This window comes from Octodon degus, unplaced genomic scaffold, assembly GCF_000260255.1.
Source record: "Octodon degus isolate 3935 unplaced genomic scaffold, OctDeg1.0 scaffold00093, whole genome shotgun sequence".
NCBI lineage: Eukaryota > Metazoa > Chordata > Mammalia > Rodentia > Octodontidae > Octodon > Octodon degus.
In genome coordinates, this window is record NW_004524669.1 from 10,322,882 (window position 1) to 10,346,044 (window position 23,163).

The 23,163-nt window shown below is 41.0% G+C and overlaps 1 protein-coding gene across 5 annotated transcripts in view; it reads left to right on the plus strand.

Annotated features, from left to right (window-relative positions):
- The window catches only part of Immp1l (inner mitochondrial membrane peptidase subunit 1), a 59,417-nt gene that overhangs the window by 2,173 nt on the left and 34,081 nt on the right, over positions 1 to 23,163 (plus strand). For 2 of the 5 annotated variants that reach the window (XM_023722854.1, XM_023722853.1), the window contains exon 2: positions 13,776 to 13,889. The exons of 2 other annotated variants lie outside the window; for them this stretch is intronic. The gene's annotated coding sequence lies outside the window, so the exon portion shown is untranslated. Of the gene's footprint in view, positions 1 to 12,899; positions 12,917 to 13,775; positions 13,890 to 23,163 lie in introns of those variants that run through there. One more of the 5 variants, XM_023722855.1, reaches the window with a different exon arrangement.

Here is a 23,163-nt window from a genome sequence, read left to right on the forward strand (position 1 = left end):
GGGTGTGCGGAAGCGCTAAGGAGCATAAGAGCCGTTCCTGAGGATTCCTGACTGCGGCTCCGTAAATCTGTGTCTGTACAGGTGGCTCCTGTGATTTCTAACAGTGAGTTTCAAGCACGAGCCAGTACTTAGAGCTGAACTCGGGGCCCTGTGCATGGTAGGCAAGTGCCCTGCTGTCATCTGCCTCCCCGGCTCTGTACAAAGGAGCTTAAGAGATGCCACTGCTGAACTTAGTCAAAGGGTTGCTGGATTTTTTTTTTTTAAGTTTATAGATTTTTTTCCCCCTTAATGGTAGTAGAAAATGAGAGTCATAAGACATGGTGAGTAAAACGATAGCTTTTTTTTTTTTTTTTATCCTTAAGGAGTGACTAAATATCCTTTAAAAAAAAAAAGAAAGAAAGAAAAAGAGTGACACAGGACTGGGACATAGAGAACAGAGTGAATTAAAAGATCATCAGAACCTGGTGGTGCATATGTGTAAACCCGGCTGAGACAGGAGGATTGCTGTGAGTTCAAGGCCAAGCACCAGCCTGAACTACATAGTGAATCCTTGTCTCAAAAAGATAAGACAAAGATCATCAGAAGGGGTGGAATAGATGTAGCCAAAGGAAGCTGAGAAGACAACCAAGGGCAGTTCGGAAGTGTCTGCTTCAGCAGCAGTGTAGGTGATGGGAGATAGAGAATAGGACCAGCAGAACTGTGGGTTGTGACATTGACTGTTTTGGGGGAAAGGGCCATAAATTGAGGTTTGTTGTTTTTGTTTTGTATTTAGGACAAGGTGCAGAGGGCCTCACTGTGTAGATGGGACTCATAGTGATCCTCCTGTTTACAGCCTCCCAAGTGCTGGAATTACAGGCTTGTGCCACTACACCCAGTCTCAGTTGCTGTCTCAGCATGCCCTGGGGGCGGGGCTGGCCTATAGGCAGACCTGGGATCAAACTCCCAGCCCCTGCATCTGCCTAAGCAGGAGCTTTAATCTGCTGAGCTATTTTTTTTTTTTAATGTATCAGTTATTTAATTAGGTTCTTAGTAAGAAATTTAGAACACTAATTTATGAGGGTAAATTCCATTTGTCAGAGCAAAAACGGATCGCAGGTAGCCCCGGAGCTGAGGAACACCTTTGATTTTTGCCAAAATCTGTGAGTCCACCGCTTTCTGATCCACCTTGCGCTGCTCTGAAATCTGGTATCTCTCTCGGTGTCGAAGATCTCGCCCTCCTGGTGTCTGGGCTTCCGCAGCTTCTTCTTCTTAAGGTAAGCATCAGTGAGGTGTTTGGGGATTTTCACTTTGCTGATGTCAATTTTTGTAGAGGTGGCAATGACAAATTTCTGGTGTGTTCTTCGTAGAGGAACACGATTAAGGCTCAGAGGCCCAGTCACAAGTAGCAAGCCACTGGCCAGTTGCTCCAGGAAGACCACTGTCTTGCCTCTGTGACGCCCGGTGAGGTGATCAATATGGTGCCAGGAGTGACGCTAGCTCGAAGTTTCCTCCCGTGCTGACTGAAGGGCTTCCTGCCGAGGCTCAGGAGCTTTCGGGGCGCATCTTCAGTAGGGTAGTACCTAGGCATTTTTCGAAGCTCAACCACCCGGCTACCTCCATTCTTGTCCCCACCGACCGGTTTTGTGATGGTAGCAAGAACTTTCTCCTTCTTTTTCTTCTCAACCTTTGATTTAGCAGCTGTGTACTTTCTCTTGTACAAAGCCTTTCTGGAATACATGGCAGATCGGGAGTATCTACCAATTTCTCTAACTAGGACAGGATTTCGGCTGCAATGGGGCTGCCCCTTCTTGGACTTTTTTGCCTTCTTCACCTTACCCTTTTCACCAGTGCCCCTGGCAGCAGCCTTCTGGGCTTCAGGTTTCTTCTCTTTAGTGTCTGGCTTCTCAGTTTTTTCACCCGCCATCTTGCAAGATGGGAAAGAGAACTCCCGCTGAGCTATTTGGACAGCCCTTAAATTGAAGTTTTTAATCTTTTAAACATGTTTAATTTGACATGTAGTACTCATGGAGTATGCAAGATAAATTGGAAATTACACAATACACAGGCAGTTGATCACCAGGCAGTCCATATCTTTGAAGGAAAAAGAACGACAAACTTGGAGAAACAGTAACATTTAAAAGTTGGGCAGAAAATAAATAAATAAATAATAAAAGTTGGGCAGAGAATAAGAAAGGACTGGAAAGTGCTCATTTAATAATGAAAGTGTATGGTACAGCTGCTGTTATGCCGTAGGACAGGTTGAAATGCTGTAATTGTGTTTAGAAGTCAACAGCAAATGAAGTCTAGCACCCCATGAAAGCAGACCGTTGTGCATTTTAGATTTGCTGTGAAGGCAAGCAGAGCGAGATGAGAAAGGCTACTGGAGGAGGAGAGATGTGGCAGAGACAGAGAGAAAATATGAATGAATGAAAAGATACTGGGGAGTGATTGAAAGTGACCTGAGTGAGGACAGTGTTACCTCCGAGCTCAATTGCTTCCTGGAGGAATAGTGAATACCAAACTAGTCACAGACAGTGGGCACCTCACCCCACCTCCTCCATCGAACACAGGATCTCGCGCTTACCCGGCCCGTGTTGTACCACTGCTTAAATCCCCCTCCCCCAGTTATCATGTTTAGCCATATCCCAGGTCACATCTCTGACCTCTAGGATTCTAATCAGGTATTTTCATTTTTGTTGTTTGCTACACTAGGGATCGAATCCAGGGCCTTCATGCTGAACCGCATTCCAATTGTTTTTATTTTTTATTTTTGAGCCAGGGTCTCACTAAATACCTGTTGCCTATGCTGGGCTGGAATTTGCATTTCTGTGTCAGTCTTCCAGAGTGCTGGGGTTACAAGCGTGCAGGGTCACACCCACCTTGTCTGTCCTTTGAATGTTCGGGTGGGCCTTCCATCTCTTTGTGCCCTAGCTGAACACTAGGCCACCTTCTACTGCAAGCAGCCAGCTTAAGATGTCCAGAGAACATGGAATGTCCGGAGCAAACAACTGGGACACTACGACGGGGGTGGGTTGCCCTTCTCTTGGGTTTGCAATGTGTCTCTCGCCCTGCGGCTCTCCCGTCTTATACTTAAGTCTGGACAGCTAACTACAGGAAAGACTGGAGGTCACTCCCAGCGCTGCAGGTGTCCTGGCCGCACCTTTGCAGGCATGAGGTCAAGGTCCAGCCTGCAGTGCAGAGGGTCTTCCTGGACCAGAGGTAATCTTTGTCTCTACCTGTCACAGTATTCATCAAAGGAAGCCACAGCTGAAGTGCTAGCATCCCAGTTGTTTTTCTACTTTATGTATGTGAAGCCATACAGTATGTATTCTTGGCTTTGGCTGCTTCTGATGGATCCTGTGTTTAAAGTATGGTTAAGAATGATTTATTGCTATATAGGATAATATCAATGTATTATCCTTTATTATACATTCTCTTCTTGAAAGAGATTTGGATAATTTAGCATTTGTGGCCCAGTGTTTCTTCCAGCATGATTTTACCAACTGGCGCTCTTTGTAGGATTTCTTCTTCATGCCCGCCAGCCTGGGAGAGCGCTGTGTAGACTGCCAATTGTCTTTGGATTTGTGTGTGTGTGTGAGAGAGAGAGAGAGAGTGAATGAGTGAGTGAGACTGGCTGAGCTCAGCCTGGGGGCGGGGCTGGGGGGCACGTGGTACTGGGGATCAAACTGCAGACCCTGTGCTTGCCTAAGCAGGCTCTTTAAACCACTGAGCTATCTCGCAGGCCCTTGTTTTTAAAATTTGGCTAGAGGTGGAGCACCTGCTCAGATGCTCTTTGGCCATTTGGATGTCCTCTTTGATGAGAGATCTGTCCATGACTTTGCTAATTTTTAAAAGTTGGATTTGCTTTCTTTCCTCCATGGATCCGAAGGAGTTCTTATATTCTCAAAGTCCTATTTTGAAATAAATGCATTGAAAATGTCTTCTCTCAGTCTGTGGCTGCCTCGCACTCCCTCGTCTTTAGGCTTCAGTCAGCGTACACTCCGACACTCCCTCTGAGGGCTGCACTTAGGGCTGGCAGTGCCCACGTGGGGCTTCTGAGGGGGCTGTGCCTCTGCGAGGAGGCTCGCAGCTCACCTGCGACGTCACATCTGCTGCCTGGGCGAATCTTGTTGCTGGGTCTGTCATGAGGCATGTACAGGTCTGTTCATCTCCCTCTGTGGGGATCCTGGTAACCTACCATCCTCACAAGAAAGACAGTTCCGTCCTTGCTGTCGTGGGAAGTCCCTTTTTCAGTGAAGCCTTGTCTGCGTAAGCAGGCTGGTTCTTTCTGGATTCTGATTTCACAGAGTCCTCTGTAGCCCTGTGGGTTTGTTAGAAGGATGGCTTTGTTTTTTTCTTTCCAGAATCTTAGCTGTGCCGAACAGTGCTGCTTCAGACTGAATCAGGGAAAACTAGGAGCTCACCCGGTGGCCACCCTTTTTTTTGGTAACTGATCCCAGATAAAATCTCATTTCTAGGATTGTCACATACTTGTTTCTTGTACTTTGTCCAGATGTTTTACCTGGTAGGTTTGTTTTGACCTTATTTTTCCAGTATTTTTGCTCCTGTCTCTACTAGAAGCAATTCTTACCATCTTTTTTCGTGGCTAATTTCTCCTCTTACAAAAATTATATTCTAGTTGCTGATATTGGTGATGTGTGTTTCTTTTTCTTTTTCATTGTTAGTTTCACTAGGGATTTTTCATATTTTTAAAAATTAACTTGAAAGAGTTTTTTTTCCCCCAGTTGTATGTTTTATCTTCTATTTCATTAATGGCTACTGCTATCTTTATTCTTTGTTTCCTTCCACATTCCTTTGCTAAGGTCTTTTCAATAAAAGCTTTTCAGTAAAAGCTTAATTTATTGATTTCCCACCTTTATTTTCCAGTAGACTGTATAGCTAAAATATGATTTTTCTCTAAACACTTTTAACATTCTATTTTTTGTCATCATAATTTTTTCTAATTTTCACTATGACTTCCTATCATAATGGATTATTCAGAATACTTCTGAGAATACTAAAATACTGACTTACATTTGAGGGTAAGGCATTAATGCATTCTAATTCTTTTTTTTTTTTTTTTTTTAATGTGTTTAGTATAGGGTCTACAGGGTCTCACTGTCTAGATCAGACTTGTAGTGATCCTTCCTGTTTTTCAACCTCCCAAGCACTGGAATTATAGGCTACATTCTAATTCTAATAGATTTTTTAAAAAAACTTAAAGAATTGTTGGCTTTACATTAAGACCTCATACTTTGGTGTACTTACATCATGGAGTGATCAGTGTAATAAGATAAGTGTGTCAAACATTAGACACATTTTGGTTCAAGAAGATTTGTCAAGTAAATGTGTTTATAAGAAATAATAACCCATAGCCAAATTGGAGTCATTTGTGACACAATTTAAAAAAAAAATTATTTATGACTCTTCTGTATAATTATTCTATCTCTCTGATTTGTGCTTGTTTAGAAGTGGTAACTTTTAAATTAGCATTTTCAGATTTGATAGCATTAATTGCATTCTTGACATTGGATTCTTTAATAATCTCTTCCCTGTTTGCAGTGATATTTAGGTTCTCACTTGTGAGTGTATGTCTTCGACTTTTTGAATTCATGTCATTTCTGTCTGATTAGTGTTGAAGGTTTTTTTTAACTTCTATTTTAGTTGGGCAGGGTGGCACATGCCTTTAATCCCAGCACTCTGGGAGGCTGAGACAGGAGAACCAGAAATTCCAGCTCAGTCTGGCCAATTTAAAACCTTAGTGAGACTGTCTCAGGGTAATATAAAAGGTCTGTGTATATACCTGAGTGCAGAGTCCCTCGGTTCAACCTCTGCTACCATATTTAAAAAGATTTTGGCAAATTTTTTTCTATGAAGATTAAGTAGTAAATGTTTTGTGCTTTGTGTCCCAACTTCTGCTTTTTAGCACAAAGCAATAAGAGAGAAAATGTACATAAATAAGTGTGGCTTTGTCCAGTAACACCATGCTTACTAAGGCCGAGTTTGCTGGATTCATGCTTAGGCCCCAGATGGACACCTGCTGCTCTGGGCAAGGTTTTCCTCCCTGTATGTGGGCTTTGGAGGTAGGGGATGGAGTTTGGAGAGAAGAGACTCCTCTCTTTTCCTGCAACTTCTTTGCAAAGATTATTACCCACAGGCTGTTCCTGTTTTTTCAGTTCTTTTCGCTTTTTTATTTTTTGGGAGGAGGGGGTTGCATACAAGCATTTATATTAAATTTCTTTGAATTCTGTTGTTTTTATTCTCTTCTTTCACATAACTTTTTAGATGCTATGTTTGTCCTAAACCTCTGAAGGTAGTTAATAGAATTTTTTTTTTTATCCCTCCCTTCCTAGAATTACATGTGATTTCTTTAGGATTGCTTTTTGTGGTTGATTGTTTTCTTTTTTTTTTTTTTTTTTTATTTGAGAGAGAGAGAGAGAGAGAGAGAGAGAGAGAGAGAGAGAGAGAGAGTGTGGTGTGTGTGTGGCCAGCTCAGCCCACCAGGGGGCGGGGCTGGCTGGCATGTGGTGCTGGGGGATTGAACCGCAGTCCCTGTGATTTGCTAAGCTTGTTCTAAGTAGGTGCTTTAGACCACTGAGCCATCTCTCCAGCCCCTGATTGTTTTCTTCCCCATTCTTTTTCATGCATCTGTTTTCTTTGAATGTTGGTGATTCCTGGTTGTCCATTCTTGGTGCTAAATGAATGACCTGTTGAGTAATTATAGGCAAACTGGAAAAGGCTTCCTTCTGTTGTTTTCTCAGCAAATGTATACCCTAAGTGAAAAGGAGACCGCCAGGGACCTTTCGATCATACAAGTCCATAGAACTCACTTAGTGGTGTGCTTTGCTTCCAAGTAGATATGCAGGGGAGCAAGGAGTCCTCTGGTAGCCCAAAGTGGAGAGCCCTGTGCTAGCCTTCCAGCTCTGACTGGAGGGCAGCTTCGGGACACCTCCTCTTGGAAGACTGCCCTTCTTAATTCCTCATTCAGCTGGGACCTCTTGGAGCACAGGAAGAGAAGTCCACCTTACCAGTGGCATTACCATGGCCTTTTCTAGGGCCAGGTCCTGTGGGTCTAAGGCATGGCGGGCAGCAAGGCCTGTTTTGTAGCTGCTCACTCTGCTATGGGAAGCAGCCCTCCACAGTGCTCCAGTGAGCCCGACTGTTCTGGACGACTTCAGTTGTGGGTGCTGACTTTGGAATTGTTCATACGGTTTTCACGTCAGAGCTGTTGTTTTCTTTCAGCCCTTCAAGAACATGAAAGTAAGATACTCGCCCTGAAGAAGTAAGTAGCGAGCTAGGAGACTTGTCACTGCCGCACCCTCTGATCGCAGGTGCTGCAGCTCCCAGCAGCCTCTCTGGTGTGTGCGTGCTTGTCATGCTCCTTCTTGCTGTTAGTGCCTTTTGTGAAGAGATAGTGATAGGCAAATTTGTCATTTTTGACCTCTACAGGTTTGAGCTTGGAGGAGCCGAGGGCCCTGGAGGAGGTGGGCAGAGAAGGAACAGGAGGAGCCCGTCTGGATGCAGAGCGCGGCTTCCACATCGTTCCTGCCCACCGCCTCTTGGGCTGTGTTAGGAGTCAGGATGTTTCTGCTGCATGCTGACTGGTCCAGATAGTGTTTCAGTACTGTGCTTACCTTCGTGGTTCTCGCCCATCTTACAGATTTATTTATTTATCTTTTTTTGGCAGAACCAGGGATTGAACTCAGGCCCTTGCGTTTGCCGGGGAAGCGCTTATTCTACTGAGCCATCTCCCTGGCCCCATGAATGACTCTTAAGGATTAGCAGATCGTGCGAGGGTCAGTCACTGCGGCTTGTAAGTGGCAGAGCTGGGATTCACAGTGGAGCTAGGCAGAGTTGGAAATCCTGTCTTTCTCAACTTTCTTCCCAAGAGCTCTCCTTGCGGAAAGCCTTTCCTTACCAATTTGTGGATATCAGTGTGCAGATCCAGTATCTTTGTCTTTTTGCAGTCAGCGTGTACTTGGAGCGATTACCACGCTTAGGAAAAGTGAGCCAGAAGCAACTGAGGGGGCAGAATTAGCCCAGTGGCGAATGGCCCTGACGTCCTTGTGAGACCCATCTTCATCCTAGGAGATAGGAACTAGAATTCTGCATTTCTCCAGAGCATAGAAATTTCAAGTTCAGCTCGGATTAACAGACTGTTAGGGTTGTCCAGCACTAAAGCAAGGTCTTTTATAATGTTAAAGTAACATGTTTAAAAGACTCGTAATGTCATACTGTTAACTTTTAGGTTTTATTCCTTAACACGGAAATGAAATAGTTGAAAATAAATTTATTTTACCTTCTTTTTTGCAGTGTTAGAATTGAGCTTAGGGCTTCACACATGTTAGGCAAGTGCTATCACTGAGCCCTTGAAAAGGGTTTTGTAGTATATTTTGTGTTCTAAAATTAAATTGAAAAAAATAAATAAATGAAACCACACTTCCATCCGTGGGTTAACCTACCCACAGGGAAGCTGTGAAGCAGACTCCTGGGAGTGCCCTCCCGCCTTGGAGAGCGGATGTGTTTGCGCAGGCTCATTGGCAGCCTGCGTGGATGGACGTTTCTCTGAGCTGGCTTGCAATCTTGAGCCCTGAAACCTTTTGTGTGTGTGTGACAGAGTACACACAGTGGTCACTATTTTAATATTTCCTGAGTATACTGTTTAGTGGTGTGAAGTATGGCTGCCTTGTCTAACCACCACCGTTCTAGACGTCTGCACCGAAGCCGCGCGCGCAGTGGTCGGCGAGTCCTCACCCCTGCCTTCCCAGGGCACCTTGGTTTTATTGTCCTGCGTTGTGACTTGGTTCTTGACCTCGTGTAACATTTGTTCTTCTGTTTTGGTGCCCAGTGTTTCTCACTTAGGGTGATGTTCTCTCAAGTTCATCATTCTTGCGTTTGTCAAAATTCCACTGCTTTTTATGGATGAATAATATTCTTTTGCACAGATATACCATATTTTGTTTACAGATTTATTAATTAATAGACGTATATTATTTCTATCTTTGGCTGTTGTGACTAATGTTGCATTGAGCATTGGTGTGAAATTAACTGCTTGTTGCTGCTTTTACAAGATTTAATTTTGATAGCATGTATGCTGTTCTTCCTTCTGTTTTGTCAGATCTTAGAAGTCATTGCCAAATCCAGGTGTCGCTGAACGTTTGTTCTTTGTTTTCTCCTCAGACTCTTGGGAGTTTTAGCTGTCACGTGGTTTCTGAGCCCCTTGGAGTTGACCTTTGAGTACCGCGCATGCTAAGAGGACAGCTTCGTTCTTCCTCATGCTGCTGTCTGGTTTCCTCAGCAGCACTGGGGAAAGACCCAGGGATGACCCTGGCACCCTTGTTAAAGAGAACTGAATGCTACGTGACGGTTTATTTCTAGGGTGTTCACTCTGTTTGTCCCTCTGTTGGCACAACAGTATCACATTTTCTTTGTTACTCTAACTTTGTACTGAATTTTAAAGTCAAGTTTTAGATTCTTCACCTTTTTAAATATTATTTTGACTATTCAAGGATCCTTGATAATTATTTTGAATTTTATTCAATTAGTTTTTCTGTTTTTGAAAAAAAAGTACGTTTGGTATTTGATAGGTGTTACATGACCTCCATCACGTTGAGTAGTACCATCACCCTACTAATATTCAGTCTTCCACTTTTTTAAGAAAGGTCCCTTCCCATTTATTTATGTCTTAAAATTTTTGTGCAGTGTTTTGTAGTTTTCAGTGTGCTAGTCTCTCACATTCTTTGATTTTTCCCTTACTATTGTATTTCATTTTTAAATGCTATTATAAAAGCGTGGGCTTGTTGGTATATAGAAACATAGCTGGTTTTGTGTGTTAACTTTTTGTCCTGTTGATTGGTCGCATTAATTACTCTAATAGTTTTGTGCCTCTTTAGGGTCTATATAAGGTCTGTAAGCAGAGATAATTGTACTTGCTTCGTTCCAAGTTGGACGCCTTCTGTGTCCTTCTCTGACCTGACTCGTATGGCTAGAATACTCAGTGTCATGTTGGATGGAACAAGCAAAAGTGAGCATCCTTCTCTTGTTCTTCATCTCGGAAGTGTTTTCAGGCTTCTGCCATGGAGTATGATTACCTGTGGAGTTTTCATGTATTGCTTATTGTACTTGAACAAGTTTCACTTAATTCCTATATATTTTTTTAAATTTTAAAGAGAATAAACACATTAATATCCTATATTTTTAAGTGATTTTTTTTTTTCATGAAAGAGTACTACATGTTGTCAAATGCCTCTTCTGCATCTATTGAGATGATTACGGGTGTTTGCTTTCCTGTGGTACTGACTTTTTTTTTTTCCCCCGGAACCGGGGATTGAACTTAGGCCCTTGCACTTGCCAAGCGAGAGCTTATTCTACTGAGCTAGCTCCCTAGCCCCCTGACTTCTGAATGTTGAATAAATCCTGCTTGGTTATGATGTGTAACCCCTTTATTATCTCTCCTTTCTCTTCTTCCTCCTCCTCCTCTTTCTTTTTTGTTTGTTTGAGACAGGTCTTGTTATGTATTCCAGGGTAGCCTTGAGCTTCGCATATAACTCGAGAAGGCCTTGCATTGGTGAACCCCCCCCCCCACCTTGCCCTCCCTGTACTGGTGTTATAGGCATGCACTGCCATGCCAGACAAATCTTTTGGGAAGAGACTGCCCACACACCTGCGTCCATTTCTGCAGGGTATGCTTTAGCATCTGTTGTGGTCTACATAGTCTGAGAATTTTCAGGTTCGTAAGATGCTGGGTCAGGGATATAGCTCAGCAGCGCAGAGCCTGCCTAGCAAGTGCAAGGTCATGAGTTCACTTCATGGTACCAAAGTCATAAGATACTGATTACTTTTTGTTACCTCATTTTGTTTGTTTTGTCTCACATTTTACTCTAAGTAGCAAGGAGAAGCCAACCTATGCCTGTAACGCTTGTCTTGGAAACATCTGTAGCTGCACATCCAAGCTCTTCGTGTACCAGCTGTCCATTCTTGCCCACAGGAGAAAGCGCACTCCAGCCAGGCTTTCAGCCACCCTATAATCAGGATCAATTCTCCTCTTACTCTTACGACCTTACCATCAACCCTTGAATGGTTGTGTTTCTTCCCACAGTCTGCTCATGAGAGTATGTGCTCTAAGGCAACAGGGCTTATTTTCTGTGTCATTCTTCACTTGTTTCCAACTCTCAGAACTGTCTAGACATTTCTTTCTATCACTGGACTTTTTAGGAACATGGGCCTGGTGGCACACACCTGTAATTGAAGCATTCTGGACGCTGAAGCAGGAGAATCATTGCAAGTTCAAAAGATTCTGTCTCAAAAAGACAAAAAAAAAAAAAAAAAAAAAAAAGACTTTTGAAGATGTAGCAAGGGCTTTTTTGATACAGGGAGCAGAGCAATATCTTCCTTTTAGCAAAGTTGGTATTTGTTTTCTGGGACTGCCATGCAGAGTACCACAAGTTTCTTCACTTGACACAGGAGAAATTTATTTCCCCCTAGTTTTGGAGGTCAGAAATCTTAAATCATGATGTGAGCAGGGCCATGTTCTTTTTAGAGACTAGGAAAGAATCCTTCCTTGCCTCTTGCGTTTCTAATTGCCCTGCTTCTCCTGGGTGTGGCAGCAGAACTTCGCACTCCACCTGTTTTCATGTTTGGCCTTTTGCTGTCCTTTCGTGTCCTTTCTGTCTCAGCAAGACGTTCTGATCCACCGGATGTAGGTCCACTCTAAGCCAGCATGAGTTCCTGCTGGTCCCTCTCACATTCCTACCGACGTACACCACCAGTGGGACACTCATGACTGTGCCTTCAGGGAGCTTGTGCCACAGTGGTACAAACAGTTACAATACAATTTTACAAATACAATAAAAAGCCACCTGGTGGAACAGTCATGTCTGTGCTACTCTAGTTCAAACCTCCAGCAGCAAGACAATGAAATATGGCCCATTGTGAGTGTGTTAATTATATCCTCAAAGCCATCCCAGTATTGCCATGTTGTAAGGTTCCAGGTGGGGATGGATTTGTGTGGCAGAGGGCAGGATGCAACCCATTGTGGTTCGGGTTTGGGTTTTAAGTAATTATATAAATATGTTGTATAATCTATAAATCTAAAATGTTTCAAAGCTATAATTATTATGAGATTAGTTTACAAGGTAGTACTACACTTAGCATTACTCTTTATATTAGAGCATGCTAAATTGAGAAACCACTTTTCTCCTCAGACTGGAGCATATATGTTGGAAGTAGGAGGAGTACTGGGGATATTCTTTTCATGTGCATGCATTGTATACCTGTGAATAAACAGCTATCCAGTTCTGTTGACTTAAAAGAATTTGTTATTCAGCCTTTTTTCACATCAACAAAGATCTTAAATCACCTCCCTATTGACAGAAGTTGTCTCCAGTTTGATTAGAATGAGACAAATTAGATATCAGAGGTTGTTATGAATGGTTCAAGATCAGTGCTAAAATGTTTCGTTAAATTTTCAAATATTTAAATAACTCAGAAAATATTTTTATGACTAGGAACAGTATGGAATGTATTTAGTTGAGTCTTCCAGCCGGGTAAACAGATGAAAAAATATATTTAAGTAGGTTATTACAGAGAGAAAACTCATTTTTAAATAAAAGTTCTAACATAAAAGGGCAAAAAGTTTTAAGATTAAAAGGGAAGAATATGAATAAAACAAATACTGGAGTTGATATCAATATGCATTTCCAGTGAAGCAGAGTAAGATTGTAAGAAGAAGAAAGTACCAGAGAGTGACATGTGCAGAGCTCAGAGCGAGCCCCGCAAGGAGGAAGAGCCGTGGCTTGAAGAGCCCGGCGGAGAGAAGCCCTGAGAGCACGCTGTGGTGCTCCTGGGGGCGGGAGATGCAAGCGTTGCGCTGGCCTTCTGCCTCAGTGAGACTGAGGCACTGCTGAGTCCTCCTCGCTCAAGTTGGGCTGCTAACATGGTAGGAATCATCCTACATTTATTAAATTACAGCTGAGTGCCTATATAGTATATGGTCACATATTAATATGTTCTTTAAGATCTGTCCAGTTAAGGAAATATGTAAAGGTGAATATTCATGTTATCTTTTAACACAGAAATTTGGTTTTTGATATGGACCCTGAAATGTCACGTAAATACACAAAGCAAACTGCTTGACATTTTAAATAGAAATAGAAATGAAACATTTTTTAGTAGTCATAAGAAGGGATAGAGAATTGTAGTTGAATATGAGGCAGGTTTTCACATTCCAGTCAGTTTAAAAATAATGTACTTTCGTCTTATAACAGTGGATGAGATTTTTCTGTAGTACTATCTGCAGTCTTTGTATTTAGTAAATAATCATTCTTGGCCACCAGCACTGTAAACTACTACTTTGCTACCTTTTCATTCGTAAAAGCAACCTGATATTCATGCTGACCTGTAGAAGTGAATATTTATACCTTCTTTATTGCTTGAAAATTTGTCAGGTCTACAGGAGACTGATACATTTCAGAAGTGTGTAGGTTGCTTTATCAGCTTCTTTAATTCTTTGACCACAGTCTTTCTGGATAGATTGAGATCTTATTATCTGCAATGTCATCCAGGTTCTTCTACATAAATTCTGTAGTGGAAAAGGACTTTAAAATTCATAGGTTTTTTTTCTTTTTGGTTTTGAACCAGTGTCATTGAATATGCATGTTTAGAATCCTATTGACCCAGTAGGAGGAAGATTTGTCTTAGCAGTTAATGGAGAAACACTCACTCACAATGTTTATTAATCCAGCTCAACTTGGGTCGGAGATGTCATTACCTGATACAACTTTGATTTCCTGCTTTAGGATCTTGAAGCCATGGATTACCCACATGTGCTTTGAGACACGCTTTAGATTTTTTCCTAAAAGTCCTGCAACCATCCTAAAACTTGAACGTGTCATGGAACAGACAGACTGAGGGTAAGTGAGCTTTTTTGCCTTTTTCTTCTGTCAGCTTCACTGCCAAGTTAGGTCTCATGGCTGTTGTAATGCTGCTCCCTGCTGGACACCACATAATTTTCTAAGACTGGCACTTAATAGATGAGCAAAGAACTGGCTGGCTGGACCCACTAAGGAGAAGGGTCCTGGGCTGCGTTCACAGAGAAACAGTAGCAGAACCACCCCTGTTGTGCTGATAGCACTGCACCAGTGCTGTCGTCCTGCTAGAATGGAGCCTGCTGACAGTGCTGCTACTCTTGTCCCGAATCTCATCGTCTCTTCTTAGTTGGTGGCATGCAAAGAAGCCTGGGGCTGGACTGTAACGCAGTGGTAGAGCACATGCCTAGCATGTACGGGGCCCCAAGATTCCCGACAACACCACCCCACCCACAAGAAGAGGTGTAGCAGACATACGTTGAAGTAACTTATGGTGGTGAGTCGTGTAGGGTTCCTTTTTTCTGTGTACTTTTGGTAATGGACTCAGGTCACTACTATCATGGTGACATGTTTTTACTAATTTCAACTCCCTGTGGCCATGTCTTTCCAGGGGAATATTAAAACCACTTCATTGTAATTTAAATTAGGTCACATTGCATCTGTTTCCAGTGCGTTGCTCCATGTGACGTTTGATGCAGCGGACTGCAGATGTAACTTGTGTGTCCACCCATAGTCTAGTTCTCGTGTCTTCTTTTGCATACAGTGAACCATACTTTGATCCCGAGTGACACTAGGCCAGACTTCAGTGTGCAGTGTGTGACTGACTGTCGTGGTCTCTCAGATTATGTTTATACATATGTGAATGCTGCCAAAATTAATTTGTAGTGTAAGATAGAAATGTGCTTCCTGCCCTCAGCCTAAAATGACAGACTGCGAAGCATTATTACTGGGATATGGTTTGGACTTTATTATATGTAAGCACGCATTGTTTTTGAAAAGAAGAGAAAGTTACAGAAATAACCCTGAGCAGATAAGCCCAGGTTAAGCAGTGTTAGTGAACGGATAGCGTTTACAGGCCTGGTCTTGGTGTAGTGGTGCTGGTGGCTTCTTCTCTCTTGTTTTTGCAGTCCTGGAAACTGAACCTAGAGCTTCGTGCACGCTAAGCAAATATTCTGCCGCTACCACTGGTTTTTTTCCCGTTTAATTCTGAGGTGAGGTCTCACAAAGTCGCCCAAACTGGCCTCTGACTTTTAATACACCTGTTGTTATCTTCATAAATAGCTGGAATTAGTGGGGCACCACTATACCCAATCACATGAAATTCATTCTTAATTAGCATTTGGAAAATTAATCATAGTGACATTTCTTTGTTATTAAAATATTACAATAAAAATTGAAATACTGAGGGGGAATAAAATTGTTTCTAGCAAAAAGAAAAAAACTTTCTGCTAGACATGAACATATGAATATTACTTCAGAAAATATACTTATTGTAAAATTCAACATTGTAGAAATGTGTGGAGTGGGGCCAGGGAGCTAGCTCAGTAGAATAAGTGCTTGCCTGGCAAGCGCAAGGGCCTGAGTTCAATCCCCGGTTCCGCAAAAAAAAAAAAAAAAAAAAAGAAATGTGTGGAGTATAATGAGTAATTATAAGTATCCTGGGCATCTCAGGTGTTCCTGACCCAGTCTTCTTTTTCTTCAGTGTAACCACTCTTCTACTTTCTGTGGTACCACGTTATATAATTTTATCATTTTCGTCTGTGCCCTCAACAGTATGCTTGTGTGTCGCCTCTCGTCCTCACTGGGGCATTCTCTTGTGTTTTCAGCACTACCTTTCAAAGTGTCATCTGTGTCATTGTGTGGTCTTTCCACAGTTGGGGGATACCTGGGTTGTGTCTGCTGCTTGGCCAAAGTGGTATTGCTGTGAATATTCTTTAAGGAATATCCTGGTTACAGACCATTTTTTCAAATGTCAAATTTACTTTCAGTTTGGAAAATATTTAATAGCACAAGATAATTGGATACAGTGGTATTTTAATTAAATTTAATGACAACATAACCAATTTGTTACACAGTATCTTGCCAGTACCTAGTGTTGAATGTTGGAAAAGACTGAAGTGATTATAATTCCTTTTAGTACTGTAGTCTTTGAATATAGGGTGAAGTAATGTACACCCTGAGAGAATTTAGGCTACGTAAGACACATATGGAAGCAGCATGGAGTTGGGCAGAGCCTAATGCAGTAGCTAGCACGCTCGCTCTGCACACTAGTGTGCTGCCGTCCTGCAAGCCCTTCACTTTGAGGACACTGAGGGCAGGGGTGGAGGGGCTTGATGGAGGAGAGCGAGTGGAGCCAGAGCTGGCCCAGCCTGGCTGGTGGGCAGTCCCGATAAGAGTAAAAAAGGAGAAAGCACAGCACGATGTTTTCTTGAGTGATCCAGTCGTTTCAGTGGACGTTTGACTGAATAGCTTTTAAAGACTTTGAGATCTTTTGGCTGTTGAGCAAGAACTGGCTTAGCACAGGGCGTTACGTGTTTAAAGCCCTGTTGAGTTAGTGGGCCACGCCTCAGTTCATCTTCTAAAGCAGCCGTGTTTGCACATGCCAGTTTTAAGTGAGAAATTTTACTTTGTGTATCTCTTCATTGACTGAGGTGTTAAATGGTATATTCTTCCTCTGTTCTTTTTCTGGGTAATTGAGTTCTATGTGCCTATTTTGTTTTATATGAATATTTTTCAAAATATAAAATTCACATTTCTGTTTTCTCAAGCTGAATACACTTCAGGGTTGTTTCTTTCTTTCTTTTTGTTTCTAATGGCTCAGTGTTGTCATGGTGAACATCAGTCATTTGACAGAATTAAAATAAAGTGATTTTTGTCAGGAACCATTATGTCTTGTCAGACTGTTTTATTCTAAATTGTCCTAAACTGAGAAGCTTTTCCACAAGGCGCTACTTGTGAAGTGTTTTTTGCTTTGTTTTGTCTTACTTTTCTTTAGTAATTCTTGCCTTTTGTTGTCAGTGTATTGGTAGCAGTGTATTCCCCTGACTTGTATTTAAAGCTACTTTGATGAGAATTTAGGAAAGTTTTTTGTCCTGTCTATCGACTGGGAGCATAGAATAGGTAGTAGTTTTAAAAAGCGTATTTTGGACAGTTGCTACTCTAGGACTTTATTCCAGGGTACTGAGATAGCCTGGAATATCAATTATAATTGATAGCTGAATTATGAAATGCAAAAGCAATTGTGTATGTACTGGTGTGTTCTTATTTGATGAATAAAAATGATCATTTATATGTTTACTTATGTTTATAACGAAACTAAAACCGAATGCACTTAAGGATTTTTTCAAATAGAAAGTCCAGTAGACTTCTGTGTGCATTTACTAATTACTTAATAGGACAAGAATGGAAATTAGAATATTTTAGGTGACATTGCCTGGTGAAAATAGTAAGCATAAAGATTAAAAGAACATTTGAAATTATAGCTTTTAAGGAAAATATAGAAATAATATAAATTTGTTTTTCTGTAAAGTTGAATTTTTCAGGAAAATATTTGAAAGCGAAAAGCTCTTTTGATTGCATATCTAATTATAAACTATTGAGTGTGAAATTTTAGGAAAACCTAGAATAGGGAGCATGTTTGTTTTTAGGCCACAAGTTAAGAGGAAGATAATAGGAAGAGAAATAATTGCTGTCCCAGCACTAGTGTCAGTACTGTGTTAGCAAGAGTTAAATTTGAAAATTCATGTGTTTTTAAACTTTCCAGCAAATTTTATAGATGTACTTGGGAAAGAATTAGCGAAGACTACATGTGGGGGGGTTGTTTTTTTCGGGGTCTTTCTTATATTTTTGAGATAGGATCTTGCTATGTAGTTGAGGCTGGCCCTGCACTCTCTTGGTAGCCCAGGCTGGTCTTGGAATTGCAATGATCCTCTTGCTTCAGCCTCCCAAGCGCTGGGATCGCAGGCGTGCGCCATCACGTCTTCCTGTATGTGCTTTATTCCACTGAGTTAATCTTTGAAACCAGCCATATGAAGAGACTCCAATAAAGGGAGTCATCTGTGCAGGAGGGTGGGAGTATCCACGGAAGGGAAAGGGGCGGCCGACCACAGACCCCGCGTCCCAGCAGGAGTACTGCCTGGGCACTGCTGCCAGGTGTACCTGTGTACTCACACTCTAACGTGGCGAGAGCATTCAGTGTTGCTGCACTCAGGCTAGCAGGAGGTTGGAAACATCCCTAGCATCTGGATCGGTGCGGTGTGCTGGGAAGTCCTAACAGCTGTGTCGTGAAGCACTCTATTAACAAAGAGAACTACTGAAAGCTTCTGTAGATGTAGATTTGGAAAAATTTCTCACAGAGGTGGTTATTTTTTCAACTCAGAGGTCAAAGTAGAGCATTAAGTGAAGTACTTTTTGTGTAAAGAAGGACGTCCTGAGTTGATTCAAAGCATCTAACTTTTATGCTCCTTCAAACTTTGAGGAAGAGCCAAAGCCACATCCTGCAGATCAGGCACCACATGGGTGAGGACAGACTCGTGTGCTTCCAGGCTGCCTGTCCTAGGAGTGCCCGCAGCGGCATTCCCTGCGGTTACTATCAGCTTCCTGCAGAGCCTCAGGCCGGCGGGCTCCAGGACAGTCTCAGTGGTGCAGTCAGTGCGCAGTACATGTGCAGGAGGCGGCACGTAGGACGGAATAAGTGTGCTCGGAGCACAGGGAGTGATTGGAGGGGGCCAGTCACAATATGTCCTTACCATGAAAGCGTTTTTACGTAAACATTGTACTGGGTATTGAATACCTCCCGTGTATACGTACACATGCGTATACACATATCTAAACCTCTTTGGCAATATGTCTAGCAGTAAAATTACTTGATCACAAATACGTGTAGGTCCAGCTTTAATCAACAAGGTTGCATTTTTTATGTGTATTGGGTATTGGGGTATTGTCTTTTGTGAAGTGCGTGTTCACCTCTTTTGCCCTCTTTTTGACTTTCTCCTTTGATTTGTAGTTTTTAAAGAAGTATTCTGAATCAATGCTTAGGCAACTGCAAGGACTGGGATTCGATTCCGGGTGGCACCATATGCCGCTTCGGTCCCACCCCCAGGCACACTGTGCAGGCCACCGAGTCTGGGCGTGGTGGCACACGCCTGTAATCTCAGCACTGCAGAGGCTGAAAACAGGAGGATCTGAGCTGCACAGTGAGACCCTGTGCCAAATACATTAGAAAAAGAAAAGAAATACTCAGAATCTGAATCTTTAACCACAAGTATTCCTATGGTTTCCTTCATTTTGAGGGTTGCTTTTTCACGCTCTTGATACTGTTTCATGAACAGAAATGCATATCAGTGCAGCTTAGTTAGTTATGAATGTGTCTTTTATGTCATTTTAAAGACATATTTGTCCATTGCAAAATGCATTATGTTCTGTTTTCCACCGAAAGTAGCTTTGTCTTACCTTTTAGACTTACCACTTTAGCCTGTGTTCTCTTGTAGGCAGTAGTGCTGTTTAAGACTCAAAGCCTTTATCCAGACACACACACAAAGGTGGTAATCTCAGGTTAATGACCATATTTGCACTAACACTAATATTCATAAATATGTTTACTTGTAACATAAAATATTTGGCAACATTCTCAGACACAATTGTAGTTACCTCATTTCAGTATTGTTTAATCTATTAAAGCTTAAGGTATTACATATATATTTAATTGAGAAACTTTTTGTCACCAGAACAATGCACAATCCTGGCTATTATATTTTACATGTTTTCATACGCTTTTTAATTAATTTCAGTAGGATTTCTTTTGATCTTGTGTGCAAGTTTGTGAACATTTACAAGGGCATCATCTATACTTTTTATTGTTGAGAAATGTGTTTTTGAATACCCTGCTGTTTCAGTTTTTATCTTGTCAATAATGTATATTATTAACTTCATGCTGATTACATTACTTAATTTTATATTTATATTTTGTAATGAGAGTAATTGCCTATTTTAAAATGTATTTTGTTTCTGATCACAGTGCTGAAATTAAAAAAGGTGATTATACTTGACTTCTCACTAAACGTTGAGATATTTTGCACTTGTCAACTACATTTTTTAGTTTGAAGCATCAAATTAACTATTATTTTTATCCTGGCTTTTATTTTAATTCATGCATTTAGAAACTGAGATTCAGATAAAAGATAGTTTCAAAATAAATCCAGTATATTATTTATGAGTGGAGCAACACATTAGCATTGGGTTCACAATAGATCATATCGCTTTTATTCCATCTTACAAGCTTAGCAGCACAAACAGAATAATCAACATATTATTTGGCTGTCATCTGCTGAACAGAAACCAGAGATCACAAGGAGGTTTTCCCTCGCTGCGGAGATGGCCTTTTTGTTTCAAGCCCCCATCTGGGAGGGCCATGGTGTGTTATCATATGGAACGCGGGCTTTTCTGTAATCTGCTTAGCTGCACTGCAGTTGGAATCTTCATTCCATGTTTGTGTAATTTATAATTTTAATGAGACCATGGCTCTTGTGGGCTTTGAAATATATTAAAAGCTCTTTTGTGCATATGCTTTTGTTCTTGCTTAATAGGCTCAGTGTATTTAAAACTGATGAATTTTTATTCATGAATTTGAATGTCTGGAGATTAACTTAGACTGAGTATCATTGCACTCATCTACTGATGGTGAGAAGTTTTTTTTTGTTGTTGTTACTGTTATTATTTTGTTTTGCTATCGTACGTATATGTGTGGTACTTATAGCCAGAAAAGGAATAAACAGTACTAGAAGACTAGAAAAAGTAGATTCCTAAGTAATAAAGAATTGATTTAAATTTTGTCCATCTTGTTCATTGATACTCAAAATCATCTGTGGTTAGTGTTTTAGATATAGTTATGAAAAAGCCACTTTAAGATCCATTAGTACAAGTACTTTTGTTTATATTGGAATCATATTCCAATATGTAAAGAGACTTGGATTAAGTTAGCTGTATGTTATATATTTTAATTGTTTTTAGTTTTTCTTATTTCTGTAAAGCACTTTTTAGTAAAGGCTATTTTCAAAATTCCATTGATGAACATGATAAATGTTATGGACAAACAGCACATTTACTAATTCATAAAATTGCTACCTTTGAGTTTGCTAGTATTTTGAAATATGGTAAATACTTAAACCTCTATAGGTATTACTTAGATATATTTAAAATTTGGAGTAATGCACATACGTCACTAGCCTTCTTTGAAGGTACCCAGGAAGAAATTTGCTTTAAAACCAGACCCAAGCACTTCGTAACTAATACGAGTGGAGGCTGAGCGGCAGAGCCTCTTACTTCCTTTGTAGTCTCCCTGCTGTAGCGCTCCCATCACAGTCCTCTGCCTTGTGTTTGTTAGTTGTGCAGCTCAGTTTCGCTGAAGCATGTATTATTCCAGATGTATGACAACTAAAACTGCAGTGCTATAGGAAGAAGTGTGATGTGGTTCACATGTGTGTGTGATTTAGCCAGCTACATCCAGAATGTCTTTTCAACACTGAATCAATATAAAAATTAACAAAATACTTTTCTTTCTCTATTTTTTATTGTCTTCAAAATGTGATGTGCATTTTAAACTTACAGTATACTTTAGTTTGAACCAGTCACCCTTCAGTCCCTCAGTAACCACTGGGCCATTGGCCATGTAACTGGACAGTGTAGTTCTGAAGTATTCCACAGTTGTGACAGAATGCCACGAAAATAAATGACCTTTTTCTTGGATTCCACGTTATGTTTACTAATCTTACCTAAAGCAGTGGTGGGGAACCTGTGACACGATGCAGCGGGCAGTTTGTTATCATTGTAAGCTCTGAAAGGTTCTCCAGCACTGCCCTAAGGGAAGCTAATCATGTTTATGTGCTGTGCAGGTGAAAATACATATTTTTATACCTCTGTCAGTGATCTTTTGACATGTATGTGTATTTTATGCACAATATCAGAACTCTGTCACTTGATTACTGAGTGCCTGTAGACACTGACAGAGGTACTTACAGATACGGAAAGATGAGACACTGGCTAAGGCCGTGGGAGCGTAAGGTGCCTCAGGACCTTCGGGCAAGTCAGATTTGCCAAGTAGGCCATGCTTCAAATACCCCAAGGGCTTAGTTAATATTTTCTTTATATATATATAGACTGAGAACTTTTCCTCTTTACATACTTAGGCTTGTTCTGGACAAATATTTGTGTGAATGCATATGAATCTCATGGGGCCGGGGAGATAGCTCAGTAGAATAAGCGCCTACCTGGCAAGTGCCAGGGCCTGAGTTCAATCCCAGATTCTGAAAAAAAAAAAAAAAAAAAAAAAGAATCTCATATATATGTATGTATATACATATCTGGTTTGCTTAAGGGCTGGTGGCGTTCTAAACTACTTAGAGGGAGAAAAGTTATCACAAATTTCCCTTATATAAATACAAGTTCACTGATATTTTAGAAGCATGGTTAAGAAGTACAAATGCTTTAATTATAATTGTCTAAATTGATTGAAGTATTCTAAAATATGGCTTTAAAATGATTAAGTGGATTTGGATTAAAGACTACTGATTTTCCTACTTTATTAAGAAAAGTAAACCTTGTCCTCTGTAATTGGCCTCTTCATGGACAGTGGTTTACAGACAGCCTTATGCATATCTGGGAGCTCCCTTCCCATGTCCTAGATCTTGAGAGGTGTGACCTCATCTTTAGTAATGTAATGTTTGTGTAGATGTTTTCCACGTCTGCTGTATACTTTGACTTACTTAAATGTCTTACTGTTCTTTGTGACATCTGCACTCAAGTAGTGACACAGAATGTTAAACTGCTCCTTACACAATGCCTCTAGTTTCTTGGAGATGATAAATCTGTCCATTGATTTCCTAATTTTATTATGTACACAGTCAATTGTAATCCAAGATTATAGCAAACAAGATGTTAATTTCTAGACATAATCTATGTACATTCCAATTACAGAGCATGATTGTTATAGAAGCACAGAATAAAAAGGAATAACATTTGTGCTATCCTCACAGGAGCTGTCTATAAAAGATGTAATAGGGGATTTAGGAATCTGGAAATGGCCAGCTAATTTATGTGAATCTATTTGATTTGCGCTAGAGAGACCAAGCTCTTTCTCGTCTGTGCTGCAGATTGTGCGGCGCAGGCTGTCTATACAGAACCAGGCGGCTGCATATGGATAGTCCCTTGATATCATTCACTTGCTGTGTAATCTTATTATGCAAAGTTCTAATCTCCACCTAGAATGAATGCCTCCGGGTCAGAATATAGTCATATCAGGGTTTTTGAGGTCATGTTTTGTGAT